The sequence below is a fragment of the Nycticebus coucang genome, chromosome 21 (assembly GCF_027406575.1).
Source record: "Nycticebus coucang isolate mNycCou1 chromosome 21, mNycCou1.pri, whole genome shotgun sequence".
Classification (NCBI taxonomy): Eukaryota; Metazoa; Chordata; class Mammalia; order Primates; family Lorisidae; genus Nycticebus; species Nycticebus coucang.
In genome coordinates, this window is record NC_069800.1 from 44,402,201 (window position 1) to 44,424,806 (window position 22,606).

Genomic DNA, 22,606 nt, shown 5'->3' on the forward strand with positions numbered 1-22,606 from the left:
CCTCATGCCTGTTATCTGCCACAAATGTGTTTTTTCCCCCAAGGTTAACAGGAAGAGTGACAGCCAGGCACCTAACATCAGCAGGGCTGGTGCTCGTAGGAGCCAGCCAGGCCCTCCCTCTCTTCCTCCCTCCCTTCTCCGGGAGCAAGGCATGGGTGTGGAGATGCTTACAGCCACAGAACTGCAGACTATTCAAGCCTGGAGCACTGAATCTTCAAAACTTAGATGTGCAGAACCTCAATTCCTTGGGGTAGGACTGTGCAGTGGTTAAAGGTATGGACTCTGCATCCTGCCTAGTTACTTGGGTTCAAATCCCAGTCCTACTACTTATTGCTGTGTTATCTTAACATCTCTGTGCCTCATTACCAGCATGGTGATAGTATCTCCACCATAGGTGGCTGTGAGGACTTAAGGAGCTAATCTTGGTAAAGTGCTTGGAACAATGCCTTGCACGTACTATGTCACTCATATGGGTAGAAATAAAGACCTCTTAAAGGCACAAAGCCTTAAATTCTAAGTCTCAGAAACACAGACCCTTAAAGGTTTTGAATCTTCTTAGGGCCATGGATTTTCAGAACCTTGCTGCATGTTAGACCATCGCCAATACACCTGTAGCGTGAGGGCCAAGGAGTGGCTTAGCAGCGCCTTAACTCCACCACAATCTCTACCACCTCTTCCTCATTTCTTTCACTTAGATAATTGCTAGTTTCTCATCTTATGCAAAGTCTTGTACAAGCAGAACATCAAGCCCCCCTTCTGGCCAGACTGTTGTTCCTACACAGAAATTCTCAACCATCACTGCACAGCACCTTGTGGTCTCTATCCACCCAGTCTGTCCATCAATCTATCCATCCATCCATCCATCCATCCATCCATCCATCCATCCATCCATCCATCCATTCATCCATCCACTTATTCCAACCATCACATCCTCAGATCTATCAATCAACCTACTGTCTATCTATCTATATACATTTCCTCACCCATCCACCCACCCACCCATCACCCATCCCTCTATCCATCCATTTTCCATCCCTCTATCCATCCATTTTTCGTCCACTCTTTGATCCATTCTCCCATCACTCATCTATCCATCCACTTGTATCTGTCCGTCCCTCCTCCCTCCCATCAATCTATCTATCCTCTCTCTCTCCTCCCTCCCTCCCTCCCTTCCTCCCTCCCTCCCTCCCTTCCTTCCTCCTTCCTTTTATTTTATCACTTATCCATCTATCCATTCACCTAACACATTTAAACATCTATTACACACACAAAGTACTGGGTTGGGCTATAAAAAGGAGTATATTCCTTGCTTCCAGTTTCTACCTTCCTGAGCTTCCGGTCCAGCAGGCCAGAGAAGACACAGACAGACAACACAAGATTGGCTCTGTTCAGTTGAGATAAAAGGCTGGGCAGTGCCTGTGGCTCAGTGAGTAGGGCACCGGCCCCATATACTGAGGTTGATGGGTTCAAACCCGGCCCCGGCAAAACTGCAACAAAAAAATAGCCGTGCGTTGTGGCGGGCACCTGTGGTCCCAGCTACTCAAGAGGTTGAGGCAAGAGAATCGCCTAAGCCCAGGAGTTGGAGGTTGCTGTGAGCTGTGTGACACCACGGCACTCTACCGAGGGTGATAAAGTGAGACTCTGTCTCTACAAAAAAAAAAAAAAAGCTGGGCAGTGCTAGAAAGAGAATTCTCCTTCTTGCTTTGGCTTCTGGGCTGTTTCATAGAGGAGATGGTATTTGATTGGGATTGGGAAAGACCCTGTCTTGATGACAGCATAAGTGGCTACAAGTTTCAGGGGACTGGGAGGAGGAAAAGTTTGGGAAGCCTTGAAGACCCCAACTGGGCAGGTAACCAGTGGATGACCAGTGCTATGTGAAGGGTTGGTGCAGTCCCTGCTTGCACACCTCAAGGGTGGAGAAGCTCACTACAGGACAAGAAAAAAGACCTCAGAACTCCACTGCACTCCAGGAGTTCAAAGGCACTATGGGCTTTCCTCAGTCTTCCTGACTCCCCAGCTATTATCCAGGGACAGGGATGTACTCTGGACCCAGTGTATCATATCCCAGCTTCCCAGTTATTAATGATATGACCTGGGACAGACTACTTCACCTCCTTCAGACTCAATTTACTTCTCTGTAAGATGGGGCTGGCAATTAGAGCTCCTCTCAGGATTATTGCAAGGGTTAAATGAGCTAATACATTCATGATGCTTAATATGTGTTTATTAAATAATTGCTGTTATTTTAGGAGATTGTATCAGTCAGGGCTGCATCAGGCAGCTCACTGGAAAGCATTAATCCAGGGGAAAAGTTACAGTGGTTTGGAAGAGTTGAAAGTGTGAGTATGGCCAGGTGCAGTGGCTCACCCCTATAACCCTAGCACTCTGGGAGGCTGAGGCAAGTGGATTGCTCGAGCTCAGGAGTTTGGACCACCCTGAGCAAGAGCAAGACCCCATGTCTACTAAAAATAGAAAAACTAGCATTGAGGCAGGTGGCTATAGTTCCAGCTACTCAGGAAGCTGAAGCAAGAGGATTGCTGTGAGCTATGACACCATGGCACTCTACCCAGAGTGACTAAGTGAGACTGTCTCAAAAAAAAAAAAGAGTGTGGCCACTGAGACATGATCAATAGCAGGAAGATACTATAAACTGTACCCACCTGCCTAGCATTTCCACAGCATCAACCATGGACTAGTGCAACATGTGACTAGGAAGAAAAACACCAAGACCAGAGGGACCAAAAGAGAAAGGGATGTTATGCGAGCCTGGGCGGGGACTGCCTGAAAGGAGCTGAAGGCACAGAGGGAGGGACACTCTGCAGGACCGGGAGCCACAAAGGAGAGGCAGCTACTGCAGATGCTGCCCTAAGTAGACAGAGCAGAAAAATACCTCAGGTTCTCCCTCCTTCCTGCCCTGCGATCTCTAAGTGCTGTGATGTGGGAGACACATCAGAGACACCATGGCCTACTCTTAAAGCTTGCAGAGCCCAGAACACTATTTCACAGAGTATGTTCCTTTAGATACTGTCCTGGCAAGATACTTCTTAAAAGAAAGGTTCTGGGCCTGGTGCAGTGGCTCATGCCTATTATCTCAGCACTCGGGGAGGCCTAGGCAGATGCATTGCCAGAGCTCAGAAGTTCAAGACCAGCCTGAGCAAGAGCGAGTCCCTCATCTCTAAAAAAATAGCTGGGTGTTGTGGTGGGCACCTGTAGTCCCAGCTACTTGGGAGGCTGAGGCAAGAGAATCTCTTAGGCCCTAGAGTTTGAGGTTGCTGTGAGCTGTGATGCCATGGGATTGTACCGAGGGAGATAAAATAAGACAAAAGAAAGGAAGGAAGGAAGGAAGGAAGGAAGGAAGGAAGGAAGGAAGGAAGGAAGGAAGGAAAGAAGGAAAGAAGGAAAGAAGGAAAGAAGGAAAGAAGGAAAGAAAGAAAGAAAGAAAGAAAGAAAAGAAAGAAAGACCTGTGGCTCAAGGAGTAGGGCGCCGGTCCCATATGCCGGAGGTGGCGGGTTCAAACCCAGCCCTGGCCAAAAACCACAAAAAAAAAAAGAAGGAAGGAAGGAAAAAAGAAAGAAGGAAGGAAGGAGAGAGAGAGAAAGAAAGAAAAAAAAGAAAAAGAAAGAAAGAAAGAAAGAAAGAAAGAAAGAAAGAAAGAAAGAAAGAAAGAAAGAAAGAAAGAAAGAAAGAAAGAAAGAAAGAAAGAAAGAAAGAAAGAAAGAAAGAAAAGAAAAGAAAGAAAGAAGGAAAGGGAGGTTGGTTCTTAGGCAAATCAAGTTTGGAAATGCTGCATGCAGGAACCCTCTCCACAGATCAGCCAGGCACATTCCCACACCCAAGACAACAGAACAGTGGGTAAGAGTCCAAGTCTGCAGTCAGACTTGGTTCCCTTAACTACCAAATGGGAACTGTAACAACATGTACTCTACATGTATTCATTCATTCATTAATTCATTGATTGGGTAAATACAGTGTGTCTGGCTTAGGGGATGCACTGGTGAACAAGGCAGACATGGTGCCTGTCCTCAAGAAGCTTACACTGGAAGTGGAATATAATCCAAAGCATGAATGAATGTAAAGTGCTTAGCACAGTGCCTGGCATACAGTAAATGTGCAATAAATGTTGCCCTGAAGGCTCGAAGAAGTCCTGCAAGACAGACACATCTAACCCAGGGCTTTCCAAATGTACTTGGCCATGAACTCTCCCTCTTTCTCCCCCTGAAGTGCTCTGCTCACATGCTGCAGCATGCCTTGGTCCACAGAAGATACTTTAGCAACTGGGCTGGGAATATAGCCTGTAAACATGCTTATAAAGACACAGAAAGATACAAATATCAACTACTTCTTAGAGATAGTGAAATATGAATAGAGCTTTTGAAAAATGAGAGTAGTTTATGCCTTATTTCGCTTTAACCATGTTTTGTGTAAATCCTGTCTCATGATGGAGTTCACTTTGGTGAGTTCTCTCTGTAGACTATGGGAGTCATCCATCCATCCATTCATTCACTCAATAAGTATTTGTGGCAGCTCCCTCCATTCTGTGCTGCATGCTTGGCACTGGGGACACAGATTTCTCCGGTCTATGAAGAGACCATGCTAAAGCAATGCATAAGATCAAGGTATGGCCCATATATTGTGGCAGCCTATATAACCCTCTGGGAAGGCTTCCAGGAGGAGATATACCTGAATTGAGTTTTAAAAGTGAATAACACAGATCAGGAATAGTATGGCCAGGAAAGGGGGTCCACTAGGCATAGATATTCTAGGAACCAGCTTGGCCTTGGCCCTGATTCCTTGGGATCAGAATCAATCATGGGTCCAAAAAGGGAGAAGATAGGAACTAAGATGCTCTGGCACCCACTGGTCACTTTTCCACTTGTATTGGGAGTTGGGGGCCACGGGAGGAGCACTGGGTGGGGAGTCAGACAAGCCTTGGGAGCAAGCCCAGCCACCCCCATGCACTAACACGTGCGTGACCTTGAGTACTCACTCCTCCTCTCTGAGCCTCCTCTTTCTCACAGGTAAATTGAGAGCAGCAAAGCTTATCTCACCAGGACATTAGGGAGAACAAGGGAGATGACAGATGAGGAAGTGCTTTGTAAACTGTTAAGTGCTTTGTAAACTGCTGAACCCGATGTATATGCAACACATTAACTGCATGTCTTAGCTCAGGGCTCAGCTCATAATAGAAGCAGAAAGAATTGTAGAACCAAATTATTCTGCCACTTTTTGAGCTCTGTTCCTCTGGCTCTTGAATTCCTTTCGGTCTTCCTGAGGTCCCTTATTAATATGCCAACACCCGGAGAGGTGTTAATCCTTATTAGCTAATACCTTATTGCTGGCACTTTCATCAGCAGTTAACGCCTCTAGTTAGCAGCTAACTCCTTAATGGCAATCATCTGGCATTTGGCTGCAAGAACCTTCAGGAAGGGGGCGGGGATCTTGGGGCATGAAGGGGAGAAGGGGACTCTGAGAGAAGAGAAGATTGTCTAGGAAAGACACCTCTGACAGAGCTCTTTTGCCAAAGGAAAATTCCATTGCATTTCTGCTAGACTAAGTTACCCTGAATCATCCTGCCATCTTCCCTAGCAGAGAGGCCTGGGGCAAACTACTTAACCATGATGAGCCTCAGTTTCTTCTCCTATTGAATGGGGATATTCAGTCCTAACTTTTGGGGTCACCATGCCACGTTTCTCAAATTTGCTGTGTAGTTGTAGGTGATATATAAACATTTTTCATTTTAGCAGTGATGCATTTGTACCTGTCAGCTCAAATAAAGTTCTGCTGTGGTAACAAATGACCTCCCCTCAGGTCTCAACGGCTTTCAACAATACAGGTTTATCTTCTGCTTGTGCTACACACCCATCATGGGTCTGCTTTGATTCTGCCCCGTGTCATCGCTCTGAACACCCAGCTGAAGGGGCAGCACCTGCCTAGAACACGCTGATTACACGGCTGCAGAAGGAACAGTGGCAGAACCGTACGATGGCTCTTACAGCTCCCAGTTAGAAGTGGCACATAACAGTTCTGCTCACAGGAAGCCAAGGCAAATCACACCACCAAGCTGGATGGCCACGAGGTGGAAGAAACAATCCTTTGCAGGGAAGCATGCGGTAAGGAGGGCCACAGGTGTTTTTGAATAGTAATGCATCTAGTGCAGTGTTTATGTTACTATGTATTAGAAAAATACACAGCTCTGCATATTTAAATATAGGTGTGGAGAGAGAGAGAGAACGGTGAAACAAATGAGGCAAAATGTAAACAATTGGCAGGTCTGGGTGAACGGGTGTATGGATGCTCTTTGTAACTTTTCGGCAAAGTTTGAAATCATGTTAAAAATAAAAAGTTCCATATATATGTATATTATATCTAACTATGGTACCATGGATAAGATGAGTGAGTCAAGTGTAGAGAGACTAAAGACTAGTTGAGCTAATTTATTTATTTATTTATTTTTGAGGCTGAGCCTCAAGCTGTCGCCCTGGGTATAGTGCTGTGGCATCACAGCTCACAGCAACCTCCAACTCCTGGGCTCAAGTGATTCTCCTGCTTCAACCTCCCAATGGCCTGACACAACGCCCGGCTATTTTTTGGTTGCAGCCATTATTGTTGTTTGGCGGGCCCAGGCTGGAGCTAATTTAAAGAATATTAGGTAGTTGAGCTGATTTGAAGAATATTAGGTAACAGTAGCCAGGTAGGACATTTGGACGAGAGGTGATTGGGAAACTGGTAAGGTGTTTGATGTTCATCAGAGCGTCCTCTGGCTGGCAGCCCCTTCTCATTCATTCATTCTACACTTAGTTATTGAGCACCTGTGTGCCAGGCCCCTGCAAGAAATTGAGGATACCATAGTGAATAACACAGGCCAGACTCAGGCCCTCCTTTGAGCAGTCCCCAGACTCATGAAAGTGTCAGAGTAGAAAGACATGTGGCTAGTGGCCCAGGGAGCCCAGTGCCAGCTGGAGAAGTCTATGTAGGAGAGACTGACTATCTAGTGGCTCACCGTAGGCAGGTAGCATGGGGCACCACCTCACATGCTGTGCTTTTGAGTTTCTTAACAAAGATCATGCATGTCCCTAGGTCTGTATGACAGTGTCATGTATGAGCGTGACGTAGGGAGCAGATAGACAAAGTCACAAGTATACACTGTACACTTTCCTGGAATTCTTATTCAATGCCAAGATCTATTGTCACAGGGGTTAAGAACCTACTATTTTCATATTAAAAACAACTCAACAGAAGGACTGGGAAGGGGCAAAGAGAACTTTTTAGGATGATAAAAAATGTTTATTTTCTTGACCATGGTTACGTAGGTGTATACATTTCAAAACTCATCTAAATGTACACTAAAAATGGGTGTGTTAATTCATATGTAAATTATACTGCAACAAAGTGGATTAAAAAATAAGAAATAAAATAAGGAGTATGAAAATTATGCTCTTATTTTGGAGAGACTCAGAGAGGTTGAGTAACTTGTCCAAGATTACAAAGCGACTGAGGGGAGAAGAGGGAAATGAGATTTGGGTATGGCTGCCTCCAAAACTGGGGCTGTTAACTAAGATTAATACACGCCTTTCATTCACTCACATAAACGAAACCAACTTGTAGTTTGAAAAGCAACATTATCAAACAGTACAAAATCTCTCCCAGCCATACAGATTTCAGAATTAGAAGGTAATTACATGGCTCCAGAGTTCTGCCTCCCTCCCGCCCTGCCCCTGACTCACGCAGATGGCCTTGTCTTAGGCCACTCCCTGGCCTCTTGGGAGTCACCCTGGAAACCTCCATCTATTCTTGCATGGGTCTAGCCTCCCTCACCCTCATCCTCTCTCTCCTTCCTCCCCCAGCCATGGGGTTTCTGCTACCTTGTTACACCCCAACTAAATGCTCTCATGTTGTCCTTCCACAGTCTGGGGGGCTAGGAGAGGATTCTTTGATATGGGTGGGAAACAGGGACCAGTTTAGAGGGTTTGCTATTGACTCACTTTGTAGATGAAGAAAGAAGGCTCAGAGACGTTTGAGATCTGCCTACAGTCACACAGCAGGGATAGAGTCTGAGCCCACCCAGTGCTGTCCAATTCCAGGCTCTGGCCCTTACCCAGGAAGACAGGGGGAGGTCAAGTCATGGCGCTGGGGAAAAGAGGGAGGTAGAGGGGACAAGATGTCCCTTTCAAACTCCCCTCCCCCCAGAACTTCTGTCAATGGCTGAGAAAACCCCAGTCCCTGAAGGGACAGGGCTGCCAGGGCCTCTTGCCGAGTGACTGCAGACCACATTTTTCTTAATCTAAATTGAAAACTGCTCAACTAGAAAAATCATTTCACTGCTTCATCTCAGAAAGGAAAAAAAGGAGGAAGAAGGGAGGGGTCAGGTGGGGGGCAGGGAGGATGTAGCCTGAGAGGAAAATCCATGGCTGCAGAGGGCTGCAGGGCCCCTGCCTACCCTGAGCTGGGCGTTGGCTGTGCCCTAGCCCTGCCCCATCTATTGGCCTCCAGCCCCAGGCTCGAGGGGGTGGGTCTGCCTGGCAGCTGATGCGGCCAATCATACACAGTGGGATTCCTGCTGTGCACCAGGCAGACCCTCGGGTCCAGCTCCAGGGACAATTCAACACTGTCACTGCAGCTCCAGTCCTTAAAGTGCTTCTAGTTGCTCTCCCTACACACTTCTCCTTTCATTCATTCCTTCCTTCAACAAATATTTACTGAACATCTACCACGTGTCTAGCACTGTTCCAGATGCTACGAATATAAAAATTGCCCTTGCCCTCCTGGAATGCACTGTCTAATCGAGAAGACAGAGTATCAGATAAATAGGGAATAACAAACTGAATTCAGCTCTGAAGGAACGGGAACTACGAGATGAGTGAATATTCTACAGGCAGGGGCAGGAGAGGTGATCTGGGCTGGACAGGGAGTTAGGGAGGGTCTCCCAGAGGAAGTGCTATTTCAGCAAAGACACAAGGGTTGGTGGGAGTTATCCAGGCAGAGGCAGAGTTGGGGTCAGCAGTGGGAGGGGATAGCACCCTCAGGACAGAGAGAATCCTGGAGAGGATAGACCCCTAAGCCAGTCTGATTCAGTTCAAATCCCAGTTCTGCCACTAGCCAGATGTGTAATTTGGACAAGTTACTAAGCTCTCTGGTGTCCCAGTTTCCTCATTTGTAAACACAGAATTATTATGAGGATTAAGTGGTTTACATATGTAATATGTTGAGAACTGGTGCCTGGCACAGGGTGTTTAACTAACAAGCAAACAAAAAGTCCCAGCATGTGCAAAGGCCCTAGGGCAGGGAACTATAAAGTGAAGTCATGGGAGAAAAGTCTCTGAATAAGCTTTATCCCAGGGCAAACATGGGCTGTAGAAATTTATGGTGTGTCACAGAAAGAATGCAGGCTAGAATTCTGTGTCTGCCAGGTAATTGTAGCAAGCCTGTGCTGGCACATTATACCTCTCTCTTCATGTAACCCGCACAACCATGGCTATCCCCACTTCACAGATGAGCAAACTGAGGCCCAGAGAGGCCAAGTGACTAATTCAAAGTCACACAGCTGGGGTTGAGCACAGGTTTGGTTAACTACAGAGCCCAAGTACCCCACCACTGTGCTCCACTGCCTCAATTCTGAAACATGCCAGAAACGGCATCTTGGACTATTTGTTGAGCATGTACCATGTGTTGGATCCTGGGCTACACAGGTCAGGCAGGAAGCAATTTGTAAGATGTGGCTTAGGTAGGGAAGTCATCTAATATTTTTCCTAAATTGAGTCACTTTGAGCAGTAAAAGGGGCACTGTGAATTTTGATACCAGGACAGCATGTGTAAACTGGGCGCTGGGGTCACCCAAGCTTAGGGGCAGGCGAGTCAGAGCAAGGAGTCGCGTAGACCTGGCTTAATCCCCTTGGGCAAGTCACTTAACTTCTCTGAACCTCAGTTTCCCTATATGGTAGTAATAGTTCCTGGAGTTGTGAGGATTAAATAGGCAATGAGGTGATGGTATTGAGCTCAGGGCCTAGCATAGTGTAGACCAGCAGTTCTCAACCTGTGGGTCGTGACCCCTTTGTAACAATGAAAATACATCCTGCTTATCATATATTTACATTACGATTCATAACAGTAGCAAAATTACAGTTATGAAGTAGCAATGAAAATAATTTCATGGTTGGGAGTCATCACAACATGAGGAACCGTATTAAAGGGTCGTGGCATTAGGAAGGTTTAGAACCACTGATGTAGACCTTCAGAGAATACCAGACATTGTTATTGAACATGCAATCAATGGAATTCTCTTTCTGTCTCTATCTCCATCTCCCAATTTCTCAGGCTTTCCCCTACATTCTCCCTACCCCTCTAAGGACCTAGCTCTACTCTTATTTGCTGTGTGTCCTTGGGTAAATCCCTTCCAGTCTCTGACTCTGCTCTCCCCATCCAACTAGAATGCATGACAAGATCTCTGGGGTCCGGCCTCTTCTCCCCTCCTCCCTTGGCTGGCCTCCCTGGCTGGCCATCCATCCCCAGCCTCATTTTACAGGTCAGTTCCCTTTAATGAGTGGGACTCAGAGCCATTTTCCTTGCAAAATGAAAACTTGCAGGTTCATCAAAATCTCATTAACCTCCATTCTCCCAGTGGCCCTGCAGGGGTGAGCCTGTCTCAGGCAGGGGGCACTACCTCCCAGTGGGCTAGGGCCCAGGCCTGTCTGGGGGTGGGGGTGGGGTGGATAGGGCTACTGGTTTGCTGGTTCTAGATAATTTTCAGGCCACAGCGCCCAACCCAGCCAGCCCTGGCCACCTTGGGGTCAGAAGAGAGAGGGCACCTTCAGCATTTTAATTTGAAAACTTGCCAGGGGACCGTGGGACATCGGGAGCAGAGGGGATGGCTGGCTTCGAATGGATTAACACTGCACTTGTAGCTGGCAGTTCTCTCCATTTTCATGTTGCCTGGTTCTTTATTCTTTCATTTTTCTTACTTGAAGGGGTAACATTATCCACTATCATGGACCAATTTTTAGCAGGGGACTTGTCAGAGCTGGGATCTGGGTGAATCAGGGCTCACTAACCCAGATCATGAGAATGGTCTCCAATGGAGCTCAGGAGCAGGGTTTACCTGCTTGGTTCTGGGGCCCTCCACCAACTGTGGGGTCCTGGACAAGTTGCTTAAGCTCTCTTAGCCTCTGAGAATAAAATGAGATACACATTTAATGCCTTGCAATCACTTTGGAAAAGAGTGTGGCACTTTCTTTTCGTGTTAAATGTGTACTTACCATTTCTTCAAAAGAAAATTTTTAAAAATGTCTACAGAACACCTGTATGCAAATGTTTATAACAGCTTTCTTCATTATTGCCTCAAACTAGAGACAACCCAAAGGTTATCAGTTGGTGGATAGATAAATAAATTATGGTAGATTGATGTATTAGTGGTACATTGATGCCATTACTACATGGCAATGGAAAGAAATAAATAATTGGTATCCACAATGACATGGATGTATCTCGGAAACATTCTGCTAAGTGAAAAAAAGCAGACCCAAATGGCTAAATACCAGGTGATTCCGTTTAATGTCAGTCTGGAAAAAGCCACGTTCTAGGCACAGAAGTCAAATCAGTGGTTGCCAGGGGCCCAAACTGAGGGAGGAGAACAACTACACAGGGGCCCAAGGCAACTTTCTGGGGTAGAGAAGTTCCAGATCTTGATTGTGGTGGTGAATATATGTGTCTTTCAGAACTTACTCAACTGAATACTTTAAAATGGTGAATTTTATTGTATGGAAATTATACCTCCATAAACCTTACTTTAAAAAATAATATGAGACAATTTTAAAATTTATTTTGCTTTTTTATTGAGACATGATGTACAAATAGTAGACCATGCATTTAAGAGCTCTAATCTTATGCGTACATCTTTACTATGCCATAAACACCTCCAGTCTTAAATGGGAACTTTTAACATTTTTGCACATCCGGATCAATGTAGGAAACACTTCCAGACCTTCTAACCCCCACATTCGCCTTCCAAACCCTCAAAGTTAACCACTATTTTGGCATCTCTCACCACAGGTTAGTTTGGTGAGATTTTTACATCTCCTGTAAACGAAGTCATCCAGAACATAATTGTGTTTGGCTGTTAGTTATTGAAGTTATCCCCCGAAAGCACAAGTCATGTCATCTCTTGATAAAAGGCTGTCCAATGCCTTCTCATTAAGCTTCAAGTAGAATCCCAAGCTATTGCCCTGCCTTCCAAGTGGCGTGTGGTCTGCCCCTACGGCAGACCTGCTCTCCTTGGGGTCCCCTTCAGCTGGACAGAACCCCCCCCCACCCCCGCTTTAGCTTTTTGTTTTTGTTTTCTTTTCCTTTTTTTGAGGCAGCATCTCACTCTGTCACCCTGAGTAGGGTGCCATGGCATCATCATAGCTCACAGCAATCTCAAACACCTGGGCTCAAGCCACCCTCTTGCCTAAGCCTCTTGAGTAGCTGGGATTATAGGCACCTGCCACAATGCCCAGCTGGTTTTTTTATTTTTAGTAGAGATGGGATTTTGCTCTTGCTCAGGCTGGTCTCGAACTCAAGCAATCCACTCCTGTTGGCCTCCCAGAGTCCTGGGATCACAGGTGAGCCACCATACCTGGCCTCCCCCTTCAGTTCCTTGAGCACACCGACCTCTTCCCCGCTGTGGGTCTTTGCCTTCACTGATTGCTTTGCCTCCATCATCTTTTGGCCAAGTGGGTGTCTCCCTGTCCTTCAGGTCTCTGCTTCTAAGTCATCCTTTTGAGGGCCCCCCAATCCGACCCCAGTGGGTTCCCCACTCCCAGCCCTTGGTCATTGGTCTCCACGCCTCTTGGCTTCCTGTGATACTAATCATGGCCATAACTACTTGTTTGTGGGTTGACCTTCTCCCTGCTTGGTCTGAGAGTTCTTGCGAGGGCAGGGAGGGTCTAACCAGTCTGTGCGTCCAGGTCCCCAGTCTAGCACTCTGCACATTCATGTGCCTGACACACGTTGGCTGCACATCAGCATCACTTTCCAGTTTAGAAAGTGGCTTCTCACACGCATTGTCATTTACCCCTCACAATACCTTGGTAAGGAAGGCAGGAGTCACCAGCCCCCTTCTCAGCTGAAGAACTTGGAGTCGATCTGGTTGCCCAGGTCACATAGCAATCCTGGCTGAACTGGAACGTCTCACCCACTTCTTACCCCGTTTCTCATCCACTGAAGCCAGCAGGGCCTGCTTTTGGCTCTTGCCCATTTTTCTGTCATTTTCATTATTAGAGTATAACTTACATGCCATAAAATCTGGAGTGCACAGTTCAGTGGATTTTTACTTAAGTATACACACGAAGATGCCTACCTAGATCGACATGCTGAACATTTCTAGCAGCCTAGAGGCCTTCTCATAATGGACCCCTCTGGCCAATACCATCCACCTCCCAAAGTTAACCATTATTCTCAATTCTATGAACCTGGCTTAAATTTGCTTGGTTTTTTGTTTGTTTGTTTTAAGGCAGTCTCACTTTGTTGCCTAGGCTAGAGTGCCATGGCTTCAGCCTAGCTCACAGCAACCTCAAATTCCTGGGTTCAAGCAATCCTTCTGCCTCAGCCTCCCCAGTAGCTGGGACTACAAGTGCTTGCCACAATGCCTGGCTAATTTTTTTGTATTTTTAGTTTTTCTAGTTTTAGTAGAGTCAGGGTCTCACTCTTTCTCGGACTGGTCTCGAATTCCTGAGTGCAAGGGATCCTCCTGCTGGCGTGAGGTGCTACACCCGTCCAAATTTTTTGCTTGTTTTTGACCTTGTAAATGGGCTTACAAAATTTTTTTTTTTTTTTGAGACAGAGTCTTGCTTTGTCACCCTCCATAGAGTGCTGTGGTGTCACAGCTCACAGCAACCTCAAACTCTTTGGGCTTATGTGATTCTCTTGCCTCAGCCTCCCAGGTAACTGGGACTATAAGCACCTGCCACAACACCTGGCTATTTTCTTTGTTGTTGCAGTTCTCATTGATGTTTAGCTGGCACAGGCCGGGTTCAAACCTGCCACCCTCAGTGCATGTGGTCGGCGCTGTAACCACTGTGCTACGGGCGCTGCTGGCTTATATGTTTTGAACGTATAAATAAATGTATATGTTTTGAACACATAAATGGCCTCATCCAGTATGACCCCTTGTGTCTGACTGCTGCCACTCAACACACGATCAGGAGAGTCATCACGCTGCTGCGTATAGCATTAGCTTTTTTCTTGCAGCACTCTATTACAGTGTGTGCATATATCACCGTTTGCTTATATCCTTTCTGTGGATGGGCATTTGAATTGTTTCTAGATCTTGGCAATTGTTGATAAAGCTTCTGTGAACATTCTTTTGGTGGACATACGCACTTATTTCTCCTGGTTATGTACCCAGAACTGGAATGGTTGGGTCAGTGAGTGGGCATGTGGTTAGCTTTCCTAAATGGTTGTACTTGGTGCATTTTAGAAACCCAGCCACCAGAAGGTTCGGCACTAACTCCCCTGCCCGCCCCCAGGCTTGCTGAGATTGAATAAGTCACCCAGGCGAGGGGCAGTGCAGACCTTTCTGCTGAGAGGCTGGCTGGCTGGCTGAGCCCAGCAAAGGTTAGGCCGCCTGCATTTTCTCCTCCAGTGATCTCAGCTCTTAGGGGCAATTAGCCCTCAGTGAAGCAGGGAGCTCAGAATACTAACCAGATTGGCCTATTCTAGGGGGAATTTTTCACCTTCCACCTAGCCTGAGGATCTGCCTTGCAGATAGGGTGACCCATAAGAGGTCCAAGGGAGGGAAACATCCTCTAATATTGCCCCTGTGCATTTTGCTAGTGTTCTGGGTCACCATTCTTTGGTTGGGAAATGGGAACAGCATCTGGTCACTCTGCTGTTGCATGCCTCCTGGGATGGGATACTTATCACCACTCCTGGCTGCTGCTTGCTTCCCCAGGCAGCTCTGCCCATCACACAATACTTCTTTGTTCATGTTAATACTGTTTGTAACAGCTCTAAACTGAAAATTAGCTGAACGTTCATTGGAAGGGGACTGTGTTACATCCTGTTAAATACATAATAAATACTCCAAAGCTGTTATGCACAAGATTAAGACATATTAATATCACATACCCCTGACAGGACCCCTTGAGATGGGTACAATATTACTCTTGTGCTATTCTTGCCCAAAATGCATAACCTCACTCTAACTGTGAGAGACTATCAAACAAACCTCAAATTGGTGGACAGTCTACAAAGTAACTGACCAATACTTTTCTTTTTTTTTCCTTTTCTTTTTTAGAGACAGAGTCTCACTTTGTTGCTGTGAGTGTGCTGTGGCATCACAGCTCACAGCAACCTCCAGCTCTTGGGCTTAAGCAATTCTCTCGCCTCAGCCTCCCAAGTAGCCAGGACTACAGGCGCCCACCACAACACCCAGCTATTTTTTGTTGCAGTTCGGCCGGGGCCGGGTTCAAACCTGCCACCCTCAGTATATGAGGCCAGCGCCCTACTAAAAGTGTCAAAGTCATAGAAGACAAGGAAAGTCCGAGGGATTATCACCAGATTAGAGGTGACCAAGGAGACAGGACACTGATGCGATCAAGGGAGGATCATGGATTGGCTATGGAATAAGAAAAGGATATTCGTGGGAAAAACAAGCCAAATTGGAATTTGATCTGAAGATTGCTTTATGATATTGTACCAACGTTAACTTTATGGCTTTAATAAATATTCTTTGGTTATGTACCATGCGGACATAAAGGGAACCTGGGTGAGGAATATGTGGAAGCACTCTGTACTATTTTTTTGCAGGTTTTTAGCAAATTTAAAATTATTTCAAAGTAAAATTTTAAAGTAAAGGTGATTGTCTAGAACAGGATGACTTCTCCTTCTTCCTGTTCTTCTCTCCTCCTCTTTTTCTTCCTCCACTGCCTCCTCTTCCTCCTTTACTCTGCTTCCCCCTTCCTTCTCCTTCTCCTCCTGACGGTCTTGCTCTGCCCCCGTGTTAGCGTGCAGAGGTTTGATTCCTTGCCCCAGCAATCCTCCCAGTTCAGCCTCTGAGTAGCTAGGACTATAGGTGTGGCCATCAAGCCTGGCTAACTTCTTTCTTTTAAGTTTTTGAAAAGATGGAGTCTAGCTATGTTGGACTCCTAGCCTCAAGTGATCCTTCCACCCTGGCCCCTCAAAGTGCTGAGCTTACAGGCATGAGCGCCACACCCAGCCTAGGAAAGGACTCCTTAACCTTTTCTGTGTCATGAACCTTTGGATGAGGACCATGGACCCTTTCTCAAAATAATGGTTTTAAACACATAAACTAAGGTAGTTCAAATTTCCAAGGAGACTGAGTATCTTAAAATACAGTTATCAAAATATTTTAAAATTTCTGATAGAGAAATATACATGCTTCTTTATTAACATATTCACTAACAAGGTCTAGCAGTGGGTGTAATAACCACTGTAATTTCAAAGCGGTGATGAGCGTAAACAGTATTTCGAGATAGCTGCAATAATGCTTAAAAAATCTACGATCACTGCTGTGGTGAAGTCACAGATTCTGCTATGGCTACTCCAGCTCGTTGCCAAAATTCAAGTTGAAGGAAATGAGAAATTTCAGTTAGAGGTTAGTGAAAATAAGGATATAATTTTTTTCCCATTCGAGTTGATGGACCCCTTGAATTCTATTTGCAGTCTGGCAGTATCTACATCCCTGATGTAAATGTATATTTATTGAACTGGAAAGAGGCTCATAATATATTGGTGATGGGGGGGAAGCAAGTTATCAAGCAATATGTACAGTAGGATCCCATTTTTGTAAATGAAAAATGTCTGTATATGTGTACGTCATGTATTTGTTCAACAAGTATTCATTCTATGATCACCTGCTTTGAGCCAGACTCTTGAGAATATAGCCATGAAAAAAAAAAAGACATGGTTTTTACCTTCTCAGAGCAGGGCAGATAGGAATAATAATAACTTGCAACAAAATATGGAGGAATTGTTTGGTTTTTTCTTCTTGCTTTAGTCCCAAATTACGCCTAAGTTTTTGTAAACATATATTTGGGGCAAAATATCTTTTAAAACAAAGGAGAAAGTAAGGGGACCAGGGGTAGAATTAGGGGGAAGGGTGCATAAAAAGAAGAGGAGGACAGCCCAAGGATTGGGAAGGCTTTATTAGAAAAGGGCAGAAAAAAGGGTAGGGGCGGTGGGCTCACGCCTATAATCTTAGCACTCTGGGAGGTTCAAGACCAGCCTCAGCAAGAGCAAAACCGCATCTCTAAAAATAGCCAGGTGTTGTGACAGGTGCCTGTAGTCCCAGCTACTTGGGAAGCTGAGGCAAGAGAATCCCTAGAACCCAGGAGTTTGAGGCTGCTGTGAGCTATGACGCCAGGGCACTCTATCAAGGGTGAAAAAGTGAGACTGTCTTAAAAAAAAAAAAAAAAAAAAGACAAGAAAGGGTCAGAAAAAGAGCAGAGTGGAGTCTGACCAAGAGTCAGCTCAGCTCTCACAGTTTCAAGGGGCTTCTATTATCCCTTATCAGTGGGGTTGAAGGTGGGAGGGAGGTTTCCGTGTGTGTGTGTGTGGGGGGGGTCATCCCTTCTGCAGAGAGTCTGATTTTTGCACTCAGAGCAAATCTAAGAGTTACTCCCTTAATTGGCCACCAGCCAGGGCCAGAATAAAAGTTACTGTTCTGTTGTTCCCCAGGAACACTGGCCTTGAAGCATCCAGGGTTGGGCAGAGGATTTGTGGTGATCATGCAGTTTGGTTTCTGGTCTGCTCCTTCCCACCAGCTGTTTCCCATATGGCTGTACTCTTGCCAGGACTGTGAAGATTTCTTTCCCACAGAAAGTTCATCTGCATCCCAAGATGAACCTTGTCTGCAGGTAACACCTCCCCACGCCCCCAGATCTGCCCTCTTGTACTCCCTAAAACACAACCACACTTCAGGGCCCCACACTGGTTGCTAGAACAGGCAGAAGGAGATCTTTCAGACCTTCCTTTCTCCAGCCTGACCACCTCAGGTCCCTGGATGGTTCCTCACCCCACGTCATCTCAAATCTTTTCACCATCAAGGTGAACTTTCTTTGGACTCACCCTGGCTTTTTCACATTCTTCTTATAGTGTGGCATTGAGAGCTGAGCTCCAGATGGAGTCTGCCTCACTTAGATCGCAAGGAGACTGTCACCTCCATCCTCCTAGACTTCTATTTACATCATACTTCTGTTTGTGTAGCCTAAGACAACGATCATTTTAAAAACAGCTTTATTTACATATAAATCACATATCATCCATATTTGTTTTCAGCCTAGTACTACAACAAATGACCACACACTTAGTGGCTTAAAACAACACAAATTTATTATCTCATAGCTCTAGAGATCACAAGTGTGCCGCTTAGTCTCACTGGCCTAAGATCAAGGTGTTGGCAGAGCTGTGTTCCTTTCTTGAGGCTCTAGGGGAGAATCTGTTTCCTTGCCTTTTTCACTTCTAGAGCCCACCTGTACCCCTTGGCACGCGGATCCTTCCTCCATCCTCAAAGCCAGTAGTGTGGGGTGGAGCACTTCTCATGCTTCTATGTCTCTGGCTCTCCCTCAGATTCTCTTTTCTACTTTTAAGGTTCCTTCTGAGTATGTTAGAAGGAATAACCTTCTTGTTTTAAAGTTAACTGATTAGCAACTTTAATTCTATCTACAAATTTAATTCTTCTCTGCCATGTAACCTAACATATCCACAAGTTCTGGGAACTAGGACGTAGACATCTTTGAGAGGCCGTTATTCTGCCTACCCCACCACAATCCACTCATTTAAATGGTTTTTAGTATTCACAGGGTTATTGGCAACCATCGCCACAATAAGTTATGACATCTTCATCACCCCCAAAATAACCCTATACCTATTAGCAGCCACTCCTCTTTCCACCCAATCCCCTTCCCTACAATCTCTCCCTTTCTCTCAGCCCTAGGCAAACACTAGTCTGTTTTCTGCCTCTATAGATTTGCTTACTCTGAACATTTTATGAATTAAATAATACAATATGCTTGTTAGCCCAGAAGCCAATTGCATCCTATCTTGATGAACACGATGCCAAGCCAGAGACACAAACCAACATGCTACTGGAGTTTGCAAGGTCACTTTTCCATTGTGTGGACTTTGAAGATTTGGGGTTGATGGCAGATTGTGACCACCATCTGCCTTTACCCACTGCCAAAACCGTCCGTGGTGGAGAACCTCCCCAGGATGGTCATCAGAGGCCCTCAGGCTGACAAGTTCCTGCCCCCTGTGCTGCCATGGAGAATGACACTTATGAGGAGCATAGATGAGATAAGGCTCAAAAGCAGTAGCAGGAAAAACTGGAGAACCTCTGTGCAGCCATATAGACATGAGGAGCATGGGGCTGAGCAGTGGCCGTCTAAGTCTTCCTCCTGCACCTTGAGTCCTCATTAAAGGTTTCTGTATTAAGAAAGAAAGAGAGAGAGAGAGGGAGGGAGGGAAGGAGGGAGGGAGGGAGGGAAGGAAGGAAGGAAGGAAGGAAGGAAGGAAGGAAGGAAGGAAGGAAGGAAGGAAGGAAGGAAGGAAGGAAGGAAGGAAGGAAGGAAGGAAGAAAATAGAGAACGAGGCTTGGTGCCTATAGCTCAGCGGCTAGGGCGTCAGCCACATACACGGGAGCTGGCAGGTTTGAATACAGCCTGAGCTGTATAGACAATTACAACTAAAAAAATAGCTGGGCGTTGTGGCGGGCACCTGTAGTCCCAGCTACTTGGGAGGCTGAGGCAGGAGAATCACTTAAGCCCAAGAGTTAGAGGTTGCTGTGAGCTGTGATGTCATAGCACTCTACCAAGGCAACATAGTGAGACTCTGTCTCAAAAAAAAAAAAAAAGAAAGAAAGGCTAAGAAAAGAAAGAAAATAAAAATACAATAAGCAATTCTTTGTGACCACTTCCTTCACTTCGTCTAATGTTGTGTGTGTATCAGTACTTTATTCTTTTTTGTTGCCAAATATTATTCCACTGTGTGCCTCACACCACATTTTATTTACCCATTCATCAGCTGATGGGCATGTGGGTTGTTCTCACTTTTTGACTATTGTGAATACTATTCCTGCAAACATTTGTATACAAAACTTTGTATACAAATTATTGTTTATTAATATTGATTATTATTATTTTTTTGTATACAAACATTTGTATACAAAACTTTGTATACAAATTATTGTTTATTAATATTGATTCTTATTATTTTTTTGTATAAGCATATCCATTTACCTCCCCTACCATTTGTAGAAAAGATGATTCTTTCTCCATTGGCACATTGACCATAAATGTAAGAGTTTATTTCTGGACTATTAATTCTGTTCCATTGATCTGTATGTCTTTCCAGTACCACATTGTCTTGATGCATAGAGCATTGCAGCAAGTTTTGAAAGCGGGAAGCATGACTTCTCCAATTTTATTCTTCTTTTTAAAGATCATCTTGACTATTTGGTACACCTTGAAATCCCATATTTGAGAATCAGTTGTCATTTTCTGCAAAAAGAAAAAGAAGTCCAGCTGGAATTTTGATGGGAATTGCACTGACTCTGTAGATCAATTTGGAGAGTATTGCCATCTTCACAATATTAAATCTTGTGATCTGTGAGCATGGAGTGTCTTTCCATGTATTTAGGTCTTCTTTAGTTTCTTTCAACAATGTTTTGTAGTTCCCAGACTACAGGTTTTACACTTCTTTTGTCAAAGTTATTCCTAAGGATTTTATTACTTTTGATGCTATTGTAGATGGATTTGTTAAACTTTCATTTTTATATTGTTCATTGCTAGAGTATAGAAACACAATTGACTTTTGTATTTTGATCTCATATCCCGCAACCCTGCTGAACTCATTTGTTAGTTCTAATTGTTTTATTTAGATTTTTTACAATTTTCATATGCAAAATTATGTGATCTGGAGATACAGTTTTACTTCTTCCTTTCTAATCCAGATGGCTTTTCTTCTCTTTTTCTTGCCTAATTGCCATGACTCAGACCACCAGTGCAATCATAAATAGAAGTGGTGAATGCAAACATTTTTGTCTTGTTCTTGATCTTAGGAGGAAAATGCATTTAGTCATATAAGTGTTTTAGGTGTGGTTTTTGTAAATGGCTTTTATCAGATTGAGAAATTCCCTTCCATTTCCTCATTTAATGAATATTTTTTATCATGAAACGGTGTTGGATTTTGTCAAATGCTTTTCCAGGATTCATTGAGATGATCATGTGGTTTTTGTATTGATATGGTATATTATTATAATTAATTATATTATTTATAATTAATTATAATATATTATTATAATTAATATATAATATTAATATTATAATATTAATATATAATATTATAATTAATATATTGATATATATTATATATATACTATATAATTATTATTTAGTGAGTTAGTAAGACTAAATATCAATATAGTGAGTTAGTAAGAGTAAATATCAATATGTTATATATATTGATATGGTATATTATTATAATTAATTCTACTATTTATAATTAATTATAATATTATTATAATATATTATATAATATATAATAATATTATATATTATATAATAATATATAATAATATTATATATTATATAATAATATATAATATTATATATTATATAATTATATAATAATTATAATATATTATTATAATTAATTAATAATTAATTGATATGGTATATTATTATAATTAATTGATTATAATAATATACCTTTTTCTATTGACATCATACATAATATTAATAGAGCCTCATATATTAAACCAACCTTGCATTCCTGAGATGAATCCTACTTGGTCATAGTGTATAATCCTTTTTATATTACTAGATTTGCTTTGCCAGTATTTTATTGAGAAATTTCCCCTGCATATTCATGAAAGAAATTGGTCTGTAGTTTTCTTTCCTTGAGATGTCTTTAAAACTTATTTCTTAAAAGCCACATCATACGGTTGATAGCAATTTTGTTTGTCGTCTGTTGTTTGCCCTCCTGCACTGGCCAAGATGTTGGGACACCTGGACTGAATCTAAACCAATGTTAAAATTATATAGTGCAATCTTGAACTTGTATTCACTGGACCTCACTTTCCTCTTCTGTAATTAGGAAATTGTAAACTCTTCAAAATTATGGAGCCTCATGTCTCATGGCTAGAATGGATGCCAAGTCCAGTGCTCTTTCCCTATAACTGAGTCTGAATGGGACATTTTATCCTCTGACGACTAAGATAGATCAGTACTTTCAAAGCAATATGTGCATGAACATGTATGTGGATCACCAGGGAATCTTGTTAAAAGGCAAATGCTCACTCAGTAGGCTGTAGGGAGGGTCCCAAGATTCTGCATTTCTCACAACCTCTTGGAGATGTTTATGCCGTTCTTCCCTGGGCTCCACTTTGAGAAATAAGGAATTAGACTATTGTTTCCCAAGCTTTAGTCACATGAAAGCCAACTTTATTTTTTCCCCATATTCTTCTTCCATCTATAAAATTTAAAATATATCATTTCTTTTAATTGACTATCAATTAAATCCCTTCTTTGGGCAGAATTTATATTGATTCTAGGCAATAATGTACATCAAATCACAGGTGTTATGTAATAGTTATATATTTTCTAATACACATAA